Source organism: Chiloscyllium punctatum, chromosome 18 (genome assembly GCF_047496795.1).
Source record: "Chiloscyllium punctatum isolate Juve2018m chromosome 18, sChiPun1.3, whole genome shotgun sequence".
Taxonomy (NCBI): domain Eukaryota; kingdom Metazoa; phylum Chordata; class Chondrichthyes; order Orectolobiformes; family Hemiscylliidae; genus Chiloscyllium; species Chiloscyllium punctatum.
In genome coordinates, this window is record NC_092756.1 from 28,413,343 (window position 1) to 28,426,968 (window position 13,626).

A 13,626-nucleotide genomic window follows, 5' to 3' on the forward strand; every position below is an offset into this window, starting at 1 on the left:
CAACCGCAGCCTTTGACATCGACAAGAACGGAGCTTTCTTGCTTGCTTTCCCATCTGCAAACCTGCTTTCGAGTTTGCTTGAACAAATCTTCTCTCGTAGTGCAATGCAATTCCATTTAATTACTGTGCAAAGCATTGTAAAGTTTTTCTCCAACCTGTTTCCTATCATATGCCATTCTGTTTGAGAGTGTCGTTACCCCCTTCTGATCCTTCCACGAAAAGCATTACCGCATTCGCATTCCTTGCGCAGGCGGCCCGGTTCAAAGACAGGGAAGAAGCTGATGTGCTGGTGTCACAGTGCACCACGGATTCCTCAACTAGTCTGTCTGTCAAATGTATCCCAAAGTCGTCTCTGAAAGACCTCATTTGGAAGGTGTCTGTCGTTATTCAACGTGCGAGAATTGGCACCAGAGGTCCTGAATCATGTTTTGGAGCAGTTCGCACGTTAGTGGCTCATTCAATCAGCAACAGCAATGAAAAAAATTACACTCTCAGAGGAACCTCTGGACCTGTGCTTTCATAGCGTCGCTAGTATTAAGGTGCGCCCCGAGATCTAAGCCACGTTGGAACTGAAACGGAGGAATCGACAGAGAGGCGACAGAATGACATCGCATCCATTTGGTTTTCTTTACATCACTGACGAGCAGGAAAATGGAAACGGGGAGGGCGAGTGGGGAAGTGAGGCAGTTGCAGCTCTGGAGAACGTCCTTCTTTGTGATTCACTCAGCAACCAGAGACGTGACGGTGACTCAGGCGTGAGAGCTCTTCACATCGTGAACAAAAAGCAATCAAGGGCAGTTAGCACCTCTTCCGGAGTGGGGGTGGGGTGAGGTAATTACCTTCTGACTTCTGTTACTATGTTCAGAAACTGCCTTTTGGATTGAGGTGAACAGAAACTGCATTTCTAAAAAGCACCATGGAACTTGTTAAACTTTATTGAGTCGCGCTTTTTCATCGATTCACACACAGGTTTCCAACTCTTTTGGTATCGATGAGGCTCATGTCCAGGTGTGATAATCTCTGCAGCAAATTGCACGGTTAAGGTAAAAGGCAAGGAAAGTGACATCTCGAACCGGCCCCGAGGTCAGACCTTCCTCACAATGTAATCTGTCGTTCTCGGATTGTAATGCTACCTCCGGTTTTAGGGTGGAACATTCTTTGGGAACCTTATTCTGCAAAACAGACACAGTGACTGAAACTATGCTGCACGGTATGATTTGGGACACGGCCTGCTCAGCTTTGTGCATTTTCCCTGTAGTCCGGTGTGTTTCATGTTCCGTGTAAACGTGAAAGTTGTCCTGTTTCGAGCAATGGGTGAAATCATTTAGCAAAGCAAGAATCGAAATTGCAGTAATGTCAAGTAGCTCATGGTAATTTGACCCAATCATAACCGATCATATATTCCCACGCACTCACAGATACATTTGTAGCTGAATCCAGTCTGAGAAGATAGACTCAGTTTACCAGTGATTTTTGTCTGGATTGATGGGCTATCGTTAACTGCTGAGAAATTGATATTGTAGACGGGCACATCCCAGCAGCTGTGCGAGTCGGAGAGGGATCATTCAACCCTTTTCACGTCAGTTTGAATCTGTTGTTATGCAGGAACACAATTGGAAGTGCAAGAAAATGAACTCGCGGGCGTGCTGGTAGTGTGGCCGAGCGGTCTAAGGCGCTGGATTAAGGCTCCAGACTCGATAGAGGCGTGGGTTCGAATCCCACCGCTGCCATTTCTGCTGAACAGCTCCAACGGAACAGCTGGTTTAAATGCTGCTTCAATCCCTGCCTCATTTCTGTTTAAAAGAGAAGAAAAATGAGTTTGCTTCCCGGGGAATTGACTGCGGTGTGGAAAAGTGCCGAATTTTCCAAAGTGTCTGTGCTGTCGTGATCGTGTTCGCTTCCCGCACGGAAAATCGCCAGCAGCTCTACTGTTGCTTTCTGTTCCAGGCAAGTTGAGCTTTTACTGGAACCGAATGGAGACTGTTATTTCATCGTTGTTGCGAAACAGAGTCCTACGGTGACTCGACTCGTCGTTATTTGGTTTTCTGGCCAATGAGAAAATCGTTCCAATGTATTTCGATGTCATATGTTATTGAATTTCTCCCACTTCAGTCATTTCCGTCCTGGAGACATCGGAAGCGAAAGGTAATCTAATCGAGACTGTGATTGGTGAAATTCACTTTTTATGGCCCATTCTTATTATGTTCTTTCTTTGTCTCTTTGCAGCATTGTCTGGGAAGTGGTGGTGCACTCAGGCTCCAGTATGTTTGAAAGAGTAGTTTGGAATTGCCCTGTTGTTAGTTGTGTGATTACTGTATGGCTCATGCCCCCGGACTGTCTCACATTTAGCATTCATGCTCGCTGTGTCTGAAAATGCATTTGGTTTTCCAGTTTTGTTTGTGTTCCGTGTTAAATGCTTTCTGTTTTGCGATTCGCTCAATACATTACGAATTAACAGGGTTTCTGAGGTAACTTCCAGCTGAGAATCTGGGAAACTTTCACGGAGTATGGTCAGTCGGAGCAAAAGTAAGGAAGTCGTACGTTTCTGCAGTGTTTCACAATGCTACCTTTCCCGTGAGCAGTCGAACAGACTAAATGATTTTGCCACAGACTGCGACGGTAAGCTCCGCAAAAACGTAATTCTTTAAAGCAGGTGTAAGCAACACAACGTTATTGGGGTACACCGCGTGGAAACAGACACTTCGGTGTATCTCGTCCATGCTCACCACATCGCCAAAATTAAACAAGTCCCATTAAACAACGAGCTAACGGAAACAGAAAGGTGAAAGGTAGAATGGCTTCAACTTTCAGTGCTGGATGCCACTGAGCTGCAGCGGGGGCGACCGAGGCTTGTTTCTGTAGTGTAGTGGTCATCACGTTCGCCTTACACGCGAAAGGTCCCCAGTTCGAAACTGGGCAGAAACTGCTTTGCTCTTCAACCGCAGCCTTTGACATCGACAAGAACGGTGCTTTCTTGCTTGCTTTCCCATCTGCAAACCTGCTTTCGAGTTTGCTTGAACAAATCTTCTCTCGTAGTGCAATGCAATTCCATTTAATTACTGTGCAAAGCATTGTAAAGTTTTTCTCCAACCTGTTTCCTATCATATGCCATTCTGTTTGAGAGTGTCGTTACCCCCTTCTGATCCTTCCACGAAAAGCATTACCGCATTCGCATTCCTTGCGCAGGCGGCCCGGTTCAAAGACAGGGAAGAAGCTGATGTGCTGGTGTCACAGTGCACCACGGATTCCTCAACTAGTCTGTCTGTCAAATGTATCCCAAAGTCGTCTCTGAAAGACCTCATTTGGAAGGTGTCTGTCGTTATTCAACGTGCGAGAATTGGCACCAGAGGTCCTGAATCATGTTTTGGAGCAGTTCGCACGTTAGTGGCTCATTCAATCAGCAACAGCAATGAAAGAAATTACACTCTCAGAGGAACCTCTGGACCTGTGCTTTCATAGCGTCGCTAGTATTAAGGTGCGCCCCGAGATCTAAGCCACGTTGGAACTGAAACGGAGGAATCGACAGAGAGGCGACAGAATGACATCGCATCCATTTGGTTTTCTTTACATCACTGACGAGCAGGAAAATGGAAACGGGGAGGGCGAGTGGGGAAGTGAGGCAGTTGCAGCTCTGGAGAACGTCCTTCTTTGTGATTCACTCAGCAACCAGAGACGTGACGGTGACTCAGGCGTGAGAGCTCTTCACATCGTGAACAAAAAGCAATCAAGGGCAGTTAGCACCTCTTCCGGAGTGGGGGTGGGGTGAGGTAATTACCTTCTGACTTCTGTTACTATGTTCAGAAACTGCCTTTTGGATTGAGGTGAACAGAAACTGCATTTCTAAAAAGCACCATGGAACTTGTTAAACTTTATTGAGTCGCGCTTTTTCATCGATTCACACACAGGTTTCCAACTCTTTTGGTATCGATGAGGCTCATGTCCAGGTGGGATAATCTCTGCAGCAAATTGCACGGTTAAGGTAAAAGGCAAGGAAAGTGACATCTCGAACCGGCCCCGAGGTCAGACCTTCCTCACAATGTAATCTGTCGTTCTCGGATTGTAATGCTACCTCCGGTTTTAGGGTGGAACATTCTTTGGGAACCTTATTCTGCAAAACAGACACAGTGACTGAAACTATGCTGCACGGTATGATTTGGGACACGGCCTGCTCAGCTTTGTGCATTTTCCCTGTAGTCCGGTGTGTTTCATGTTCCGTGTAAACGTGAAAGTTGTCCTGTTTCGAACAATGGGTGAAATCATTTAGCAAAGCAAGAATCGAAATTGCAGTAATGTCAAGTAGCTCATGGTAATTTGACCCAATCATAACCGATCATATATTCCCACGCACTCACAGATACATTTGTAGCTGAATCCAGTCTGAGAAGATAGACTCAGTTTACCAGTGATTTTTGTCTGGATTGATGGGCTATCGTTAACTGCTGAGAAATTGATATTGTAGACGGGCACATCCCAGCAGCTGTGCGAGTCGGAGAGGGATCATTCAACCCTTTTCACGTCAGTTTGAATCTGTTGTTATGCAGGAACACAATTGGAAGTGCAAGAAAATGAACTCGCGGGCGTGCTGGTAGTGTGGCCGAGCGGTCTAAAGCGCTGGATTAAGGCTCCAGACTCGATAGAGGCGTGGGTTCGAATCCCACCGCTGCCATTTCTGCTGAACAGCTCCAACGGAACAGCTGGTTTAAATGCTGCTTCAATCCCTGCCTCATTTCTCTTTAAAACAGAAGAAAAATGAGTTTGCTTCCCGGGGAATTGACTGCGGTGTGGAAAAGTGCCGAATTTTCCAAAGTGTCTGTGCTGTCGTGATCGTGTTCGCTTCCCGCACGGAAAATCGCCAGCAGCTCTACTGTTGCTTTCTGTTCCAGGCAAGTTGAGCTTTTACTGGAACCGAATGGAGACTGTTATTTCATCGTTGTTGCGAAACAGAGTCCTACGGTGACTCGACTCGTCGTTATTTGGTTTTCTGGCCAATGAGAAAATCGTTCCAATGTATTTCGATGTCATATGTTATTGAATTTCTCCCACTTCAGTCATTTCCGTCCTGGAGACATCGGAAGCGAAAGGTAATCTAATCGAGACTGTGATTGGTGAAATTCACTTTTTATGGCCCATTCTTATTATGTTCTTTCTTTGTCTCTTTGCAGCATTGTCTGGGAAGTGGTGGTGCACTCAGGCTCCAGTATGTTTGAAAGAGTAGTTTGGAATTGCCCTGTTGTTAGTTGTGTGATTACTGTATGGCTCATGCCCCCGGACTGTCTCACATTTAGCATTCATGCTCGCTGTGTCTGAAAATGCATTTGGTTTTCCAGTTTTGTTTGTGTTCCGTGTTAAATGCTTTCTGTTTTGCGATTCGCTCAATACATTACGAATTAACAGGGTTTCTGAGGTAACTTCCAGCTGAGAATCTGGGAAACTTTCACGGAGTATGGTCAGTCGGAGCAAAAGTAAGGAAGTCGTCTGTTTCTGCAGTGTTTCACAATGCTACCTTTCCCGTGAGCAGTCGAACAGACTAAATGATTTTGCCACAGACTGCGACGGTAAGCTCCGCAAAAACGTAATTCTTTAAAGCAGGTGTAAGCAACACAACGTTATTGGGGTACACCGCGTGGAAACAGACACTTCGGTGTATCTCGTCCATGCTCACCACATCGCCAAAATTAAACAAGTCCCATTAAACAACGAGCTAACGGAAACAGAAAGGTGAAAGGGAGAATGGCTTCAACTTTCAGTGCTGGATGCCACTGAGCTGCAGCGGGTGCGACCGAGGCTTGTTTCTGTAGTGTAGTGGTCATCACGTTCGCCTTACATGCGAAAGGTCCCCAGTTCGAAACTGGGCAAAAACTGCTTTGCTCTTCAACCGCAGCCTTTGACATCGACAAGAACGGAGCTTTCTTGCTTGCTTTCCCATCTGCAAACCTGCTTTCGAGTTTGCTTGAACAAATCTTCTCTCGTAGTGCAATGCAATTCCATTTAATTACTGTGCAAAGCATTGTAAAGTTTTTCTCCAACCTGTTTCCTATCATATGCCATTCTGTTTGAGAGTGTCGTTACCCCCTTCTGATCCTTCCACGAAAAGCATTACCGCATTCGCATTCCTTGCGCAGGCGGCCCGGTTCAAAGACAGGGAAGAAGCTGATGTGCTGGTGTCACAGTGCACCACGGATTCCTCAACTAGTCTGTCTGTCAAATGTATCCCAAAGTCGTCTCTGAAAGACCTCATTTGGAAGGTGTCTGTCGTTATTCAACGTGCGAGAATTGGCACCAGAGGTCCTGAATCATGTTTTGGAGCAGTTCGCACGTTAGTGGCTCATTCAATCAGCAACAGCAATGAAAAAAATTACACTCTCAGAGGAACCTCTGGACCTGTGCTTTCATAGCGTCGCTAGTATTAAGGTGCGCCCCGAGATCTAAGCCACGTTGGAACTGAAACGGAGGAATCGACAGAGAGGCGACAGAATGACATCGCATCCATTTGGTTTTCTTTACATCACTGACGAGCAGGAAAATGGAAACGGGGAGGGCGAGTGGGGAAGTGAGGCAGTTGCAGCTCTGGAGAACGTCCTTCTTTGTGATTCACTCAGCAACCAGAGACGTGACGGTGACTCAGGCGTGAGAGCTCTTCACATCGTGAACAAAAAGCAATCAAGGGCAGTTAGCACCTCTTCCGGAGTGGGGGTGGGGTGAGGTAATTACCTTCTGACTTCTGTTACTATGTTCAGAAACTGCCTTTTGGATTGAGGTGAACAGAAACTGCATTTCTAAAAAGCACCATGGAACTTGTTAAACTTTATTGAGTCGCGCTTTTTCATCGATTCACACACAGGTTTCCAACTCTTTTGGTATCGATGAGGCTCATGTCCAGGTGGGATAATCTCTGCAGCAAATTGCACGGTTAAGGTAAAAGGCAAGGAAAGTGACATCTCGAACCGGCCCCGAGGTCAGACCTTCCTCACAATGTAATCTGTCGTTCTCGGATTGTAATGCTACCTCCGGTTTTAGGGTGGAACATTCTTTGGGAACCTTATTCTGCAAAACAGACACAGTGACTGAAACTATGCTGCACGGTATGATTTGGGACACGGCCTGCTCAGCTTTGTGCATTTTCCCTGTAGTCCGGTGTGTTTCATGTTCCGTGTAAACGTGAAAGTTGTCCTGTTTCGAACAATGGGTGAAATCATTTAGCAAAGCAAGAATCGAAATTGCAGTAATGTCAAGTAGCTCATGGTAATTTGACCCAATCATAACCGATCATATATTCCCACGCACTCACAGATACATTTGTAGCTGAATCCAGTCTGAGAAGATAGACTCAGTTTACCAGTGATTTTTGTCTGGATTGATGGGCTATCGTTAACTGCTGAGAAATTGATATTGTAGACGGGCACATCCCAGCAGCTGTGCGAGTCGGAGAGGGATCATTCAACCCTTTTCACGTCAGTTTGAATCTGTTGTTATGCAGGAACACAATTGGAAGTGCAAGAAAATGAACTCGCGGGCGTGCTGGTAGTGTGGCCGAGCGGTCTAAGGCGCTGGATTAAGGCTCCAGACTCGATAGAGGCGTGGGCTCGAATCCCACCGCTGCCATTTCTGCTGAACAGCTCCAACGGAACAGCTGGTTTAAATGCTGCTTCAATCCCTGCCTCATTTCTCTTTAAAACAGAAGAAAAATGAGTTTGCTTCCCGGGGAATTGACTGCGGTGTGGAAAAGTGCCGAATTTTCCAAAGTGTCTGTGCTGTCGTGATCGTGTTCGCTTCCCGCACGGAAAATCGCCAGCAGCTCTACTGTTGCTTTCTGTTCCAGGCAAGTTGAGCTTTTACTGGAACCGAATGGAGACTGTTATTTCATCGTTGTTGCGAAACAGAGTCCTACGGTGACTCGACTCGTCGTTATTTGGTTTTCTGGCCAATGAGAAAATCGTTCCAATGTATTTCGATGTCATATGTTATTGAATTTCTCCCACTTCAGTCATTTCCGTCCTGGAGACATCGGAAGCGAAAGGTAATCTAATCGAGACTGTGATTGGTGAAATTCACTTTTTATGGCCCATTCTTATTATGTTCTTTCTTTGTCTCTTTGCAGCATTGTCTGGGAAGTGGTGGTGCACTCAGGCTCCAGTATGTTTGAAAGAGTAGTTTGGAATTGCCCTGTTGTTAGTTGTGTGATTACTGTATGGCTCATGCCCCCGGACTGTCTCACATTTAGCATTCATGCTCGCTGTGTCTGAAAATGCATTTGGTTTTCCAGTTTTGTTTGTGTTCCGTGTTAAATGCTTTCTGTTTTGCGATTCGCTCAATACATTACGAATTAACAGGGTTTCTGAGGTAACTTCCAGCTGAGAATCTGGGAAACTTTCACGGAGTATGGTCAGTCGGAGCAAAAGTAAGGAAGTCGTACGTTTCTGCAGTGTTTCACAATGCTACCTTTCCCGTGAGCAGTCGAACAGACTAAATGATTTTGCCACAGACTGCGACGGTAAGCTCCGCAAAAACGTAATTCTTTAAAGCAGGTGTAAGCAACACAACGTTATTGGGGTACACCGCGTGGAAACAGACACTTCGGTGTATCTCTCCATGCTCACCACATCGCCAAAATTAAACAAGTCCCATTAAACAACGAGCTAACGGAAACAGAAAGGTGAAAGGTAGAATGGCTTCAACTTTCAGTGCTGGATGCCACTGAGCTGCAGCGGGGGCGACCGAGGCTTGTTTCTGTAGTGTAGTGGTCATCACGTTCGCCTTACACGCGAAAGGTCCCCAGTTCGAAACTGGGCAGAAACTGCTTTGCTCTTCAACCGCAGCCTTTGACATCGACAAGAACGGAGCTTTCTTGCTTGCTTTCCCATCTGCAAACCTGCTTTCGAGTTTGCTTGAACAAATCTTCTCTCGTAGTGCAATGCAATTCCATTTAATTACTGTGCAAAGCATTGTAAAGTTTTTCTCCAACCTGTTTCCTATCATATGCCATTCTGTTTGAGAGTGTCGTTACCCCCTTCTGATCCTTCCACGAAAAGCATTACCGCATTCGCATTCCTTGCGCAGGCGGCCCGGTTCAAAGACAGGGAAGAAGCTGATGTGCTGGTGTCACAGTGCACCACGGATTCCTCAACTAGTCTGTCTGTCAAATGTATCCCAAAGTCGTCTCTGAAAGACCTCATTTGGAAGGTGTCTGTCGTTATTCAACGTGCGAGAATTGGCACCAGAGGTCCTGAATCATGTTTTGGAGCAGTTCGCACGTTAGTGGCTCATTCAATCAGCAACAGCAATGAAAAAAATTACACTCTCAGAGGAACCTCTGGACCTGTGCTTTCATAGCGTCGCTAGTATTAAGGTGCGCCCCGAGATCTAAGCCACGTTGGAACTGAAACGGAGGAATCGACAGAGAGGCGACAGAATGACATCGCATCCATTTGGTTTTCTTTACATCACTGACGAGCAGGAAAATGGAAACGGGGAGGGCGAGTGGGGAAGTGAGGCAGTTGCAGCTCTGGAGAACGTCCTTCTTTGTGATTCACTCAGCAACCAGAGACGTGACGGTGACTCAGGCGTGAGAGCTCTTCACATCGTGAACAAAAAGCAATCAAGGGCAGTTAGCACCTCTTCCGGAGTGGGGGTGGGGTGAGGTAATTACCTTCTGACTTCTGTTACTATGTTCAGAAACTGCCTTTTGGATTGAGGTGAACAGAAACTGCATTTCTAAAAAGCACCATGGAACTTGTTAAACTTTATTGAGTCGCGCTTTTTCATCGATTCACACACAGGTTTCCAACTCTTTTGGTATCGATGAGGCTCATGTCCAGGTGGGATAATCTCTGCAGCAAATTGCACGGTTAAGGTAAAAGGCAAGGAAAGTGACATCTCGAACCGGCCCCGAGGTCAGACCTTCCTCACAATGTAATCTGTCGTTCTCGGATTGTAATGCTACCTCCGGTTTTAGGGTGGAACATTCTTTGGGAACCTTATTCTGCAAAACAGACACAGTGACTGAAACTATGCTGCACGGTATGATTTGGGACACGGCCTGCTCAGCTTTGTGCATTTTCCCTGTAGTCCGGTGTGTTTCATGTTCCGTGTAAACGTGAAAGTTGTCCTGTTTCGAACAATGGGTGAAATCATTTAGCAAAGCAAGAATCGAAATTGCAGTAATGTCAAGTAGCTCATGGTAATTTGACCCAATCATAACCGATCATATATTCCCACGCACTCACAGATACATTTGTAGCTGAATCCAGTCTGAGAAGATAGACTCAGTTTACCAGTGATTTTTGTCTGGATTGATGGGCTATCGTTAACTGCTGAGAAATTGATATTGTAGACGGGCACATCCCAGCAGCTGTGCGAGTCGGAGAGGGATCATTCAACCCTTTTCACGTCAGTTTGAATCTGTTGTTATGCAGGAACACAATTGGAAGTGCAAGAAAATGAACTCGCGGGCGTGCTGGTAGTGTGGCCGAGCGGTCTAAAGCGCTGGATTAAGGCTCCAGACTCGATAGAGGCGTGGGTTCGAATCCCACCGCTGCCATTTCTGCTGAACAGCTCCAACGGAACAGCTGGTTTAAATGCTGCTTCAATCCCTGCCTCATTTCTCTTTAAAACAGAAGAAAAATGAGTTTGCTTCCCGGGGAATTGACTGCGGTGTGGAAAAGTGCCGAATTTTCCAAAGTGTCTGTGCTGTCGTGATCGTGTTCGCTTCCCGCACGGAAAATCGCCAGCAGCTCTACTGTTGCTTTCTGTTCCAGGCAAGTTGAGCTTTTACTGGAACCGAATGGAGACTGTTATTTCATCGTTGTTGCGAAACAGAGTCCTACGGTGACTCGACTCGTCGTTATTTGGTTTTCTGGCCAATGAGAAAATCGTTCCAATGTATTTCGATGTCATATGTTATTGAATTTCTCCCACTTCAGTCATTTCCGTCCTGGAGACATCGGAAGCGAAAGGTAATCTAATCGAGACTGTGATTGGTGAAATTCACTTTTTATGGCCCATTCTTATTATGTTCTTTCTTTGTCTCTTTGCAGCATTGTCTGGGAAGTGGTGGTGCACTCAGGCTCCAGTATGTTTGAAAGAGTAGTTTGGAATTGCCCTGTTGTTAGTTGTGTGATTACTGTATGGCTCATGCCCCCGGACTGTCTCACATTTAGCATTCATGCTCGCTGTGTCTGAAAATGCATTTGGTTTTCCAGTTTTGTTTGTGTTCCGTGTTAAATGCTTTCTGTTTTGCGATTCGCTCAATACATTACGAATTAACAGGGTTTCTGAGGTAACTTCCAGCTGAGAATCTGGGAAACTTTCACGGAGTATGGTCAGTCGGAGCAAAAGTAAGGAAGTCGTACGTTTCTGCAGTGTTTCACAATGCTACCTTTCCCGTGAGCAGTCGAACAGACTAAATGATTTTGCCACAGACTGCGACGGTAAGCTCCGCAAAAACGTAATTCTTTAAAGCAGGTGTAAGCAACACAACGTTATTGGGGTACACCGCGTGGAAACAGACACTTCGGTGTATCTCGTCCATGCTCACCACATCGCCAAAATTAAACAAGTCCCATTAAACAACGAGCTAACGGAAACAGAAAGGTGAAAGGGAGAATGGCTTCAACTTTCAGTGCTGGATGCCACTGAGCTGCAGCGGGGGCGACCGAGGCTTGTTTCTGTAGTGTAGTGGTCATCACGTTCGCCTTACATGCGAAAGGTCCCCAGTTCGAAACTGGGCAGAAACTGCTTTGCTCTTCAACCGCAGCCTTTGACATCGACAAGAACGGAGCTTTCTTGCTTGCTTTCCCATCTGCAAACCTGCTTTCGAGTTTGCTTGAACAAATCTTCTCTCGTAGTGCAATGCAATGCGATTCCATTTAATTACTGTGCAAAGCATTGTAAAGTTTTTCTCCAACATCGTTCTGATCATATGCCATTCTGTTTGAGAGTGTCGTTACCCCCTTCTGATCCTTCCACGAAACGCATTACCGCATTCGCATTCCTTGCGCAGGCGGCCCGGTTCAAAGACAGGGAAGAAGCTGATGTGCTGGTGTCACAGTGCACCACGGATTCCTCAACTAGTCTGTCTGTCAAATGTATCCCAAAGTCGTCTCTGAAAGACCTCATTTGGAAGGTGTCTGTCGTTATTCAACGTGCGAGAATTGGCACCAGAGGTCCTGAATCATGTTTTGGAGCAGTTCGCACGTTAGTGGCTCATTCAATCAGCAACAGCAATGAAAAAAATTACACTCTCAGAGGAACCTCTGGACCTGTGCTTTCATAGCGTCGCTAGTATTAAGGTGCGCCCCGAGATCTAAGCCACGTTGGAACTGAAACGGAGGAATCGACAGAGAGGCGACAGAATGACATCGCATCCATTTGGTTTTCTTTACATCACTGACGAGCAGGAAAATGGAAACGGGGAGGGCGAGTGGGGAAGTGAGGCAGTTGCAGCTCTGGAGAACGTCCTTCTTTGTGATTCACTCAGCAACCAGAGATGTGACGGTGACTCAGGCGTGAGAGCTCTTCACATCGTGAACAAAAAGCAATCAAGGGCAGTTAACACCTCTTCCGGAGTGGGGGTGGGGTGAGGTAATTACCTTTTGACTTCTGTTACTATGTTCAGAAACTGCCTTTTGGATTGAGGTGAACAGAAACTGCATTTCTAAAAAGCACCATGGAACTTGTTAAACTTTATTGAGTCGCTTTTTCTCATCGATTCCCACACAGGTTTCCAACTCAGTTGGTATCGATGAGGCTCATGTCCAGGTGTGATAATCTCTGCAGCAAATTGCACGGTTAAGGTAAAAGGCAAGGAAATGACATCTCGAACCGGCCCCGAGGTCAGACCTTCCTCACAATGTAATCTGTCGTTCTCGGATTGTAATTCGACCTCCAGTTTTGGATGGAACATTCTTTGCGACCCTTATTCTGCAAAACAGACACAGTGACTGAAACTATGCTGCACGGTATGATTTGGGACACGGCCTGCTCAGCTTTGTGCATTTTCCCTGTAGTCCGGTGTGTTTCATGTTCCGTGTAAACGTGAAAGTTGTCCTGTTTCGAGCAATGGGTGAAATCATTTAGCAAAGCAAGAATCGAAATTGCAGTAATGTCAAGCAGCTCATGGTTATTTGACCGAATCATAAGCGAACATATATTGTCACGCACTCACAGATACATTTGTTGCTGAAAAGTGTCTGAGAAGATAGACTCACCTTACCATTGATTTTTGTCTGGATTGATGGGCTATCGTTATCTGCTGCGAAATTGACATTGACATTGGGTGGCACGGTGGCACAGTGGGCGGCACGGTTGCACAGTGGCACAGTGGTTAGCACTGCTGCCTCACAGCGCCAGAGACCCAGGTTCAATTTCCGCCTCAGTCGACTCTCTGTGTGGAGTTTGCACATTCTCCCCGTGTCTGCGTGGGTTTCCTCCGGGTGCTCCAGTTTCCTCCCACAGTCCAAAGATGTTCAGGTTAGGTGAATTTGCCACGCTAAATTGCCCGTAGTGTTAGGTAAGGGGTAGATGTAGGGGTATGGGTGGGTTGCGCTTCGGCGGGGCGGTGTGGACTTGTTAGGCCGAACGGCCTGTTTCCACACTGTAAGTAATCTAATCTTGTATCCGGGCACATCC

The 13,626-nt window shown here is 46.3% G+C and overlaps 7 non-coding genes across 7 annotated transcripts; all 7 read left to right on the top strand.

The window, feature by feature from the left end:
• The first annotated feature begins 1,648 nt into the window (after positions 1–1,648).
• Positions 1,649–1,730, top strand: trnal-aag (transfer RNA leucine (anticodon AAG)). The gene has a single exon. It is a non-coding gene; the product is annotated as a tRNA-Leu (tRNA).
• A 1,122-nt stretch (positions 1,731–2,852) lies between these two features.
• Positions 2,853–2,925, top strand: trnav-uac (transfer RNA valine (anticodon UAC)). The gene has a single exon. It is a non-coding gene; the product is annotated as a tRNA-Val (tRNA).
• A 1,659-nt stretch (positions 2,926–4,584) lies between these two features.
• Positions 4,585–4,666, top strand: trnal-aag (transfer RNA leucine (anticodon AAG)). Its single transcript has one exon. It is a non-coding gene; the product is annotated as a tRNA-Leu (tRNA).
• A 2,854-nt stretch (positions 4,667–7,520) lies between these two features.
• trnal-aag (transfer RNA leucine (anticodon AAG)) lies at positions 7,521–7,602 on the top strand. The gene has a single exon. It is a non-coding gene; the product is annotated as a tRNA-Leu (tRNA).
• Positions 7,603–8,723: 1,121 nt separating this feature from the next.
• trnav-uac (transfer RNA valine (anticodon UAC)) lies at positions 8,724–8,796 on the top strand. The gene has a single exon. It is a non-coding gene; the product is annotated as a tRNA-Val (tRNA).
• Positions 8,797–10,455: 1,659 nt separating this feature from the next.
• On the top strand, positions 10,456–10,537 carry trnal-aag (transfer RNA leucine (anticodon AAG)). Its single transcript has one exon. It is a non-coding gene; the product is annotated as a tRNA-Leu (tRNA).
• A 1,122-nt stretch (positions 10,538–11,659) lies between these two features.
• On the top strand, positions 11,660–11,732 carry trnav-uac (transfer RNA valine (anticodon UAC)). The gene has a single exon. It is a non-coding gene; the product is annotated as a tRNA-Val (tRNA).
• Positions 11,733–13,626: the final 1,894 nt, after the last annotated feature.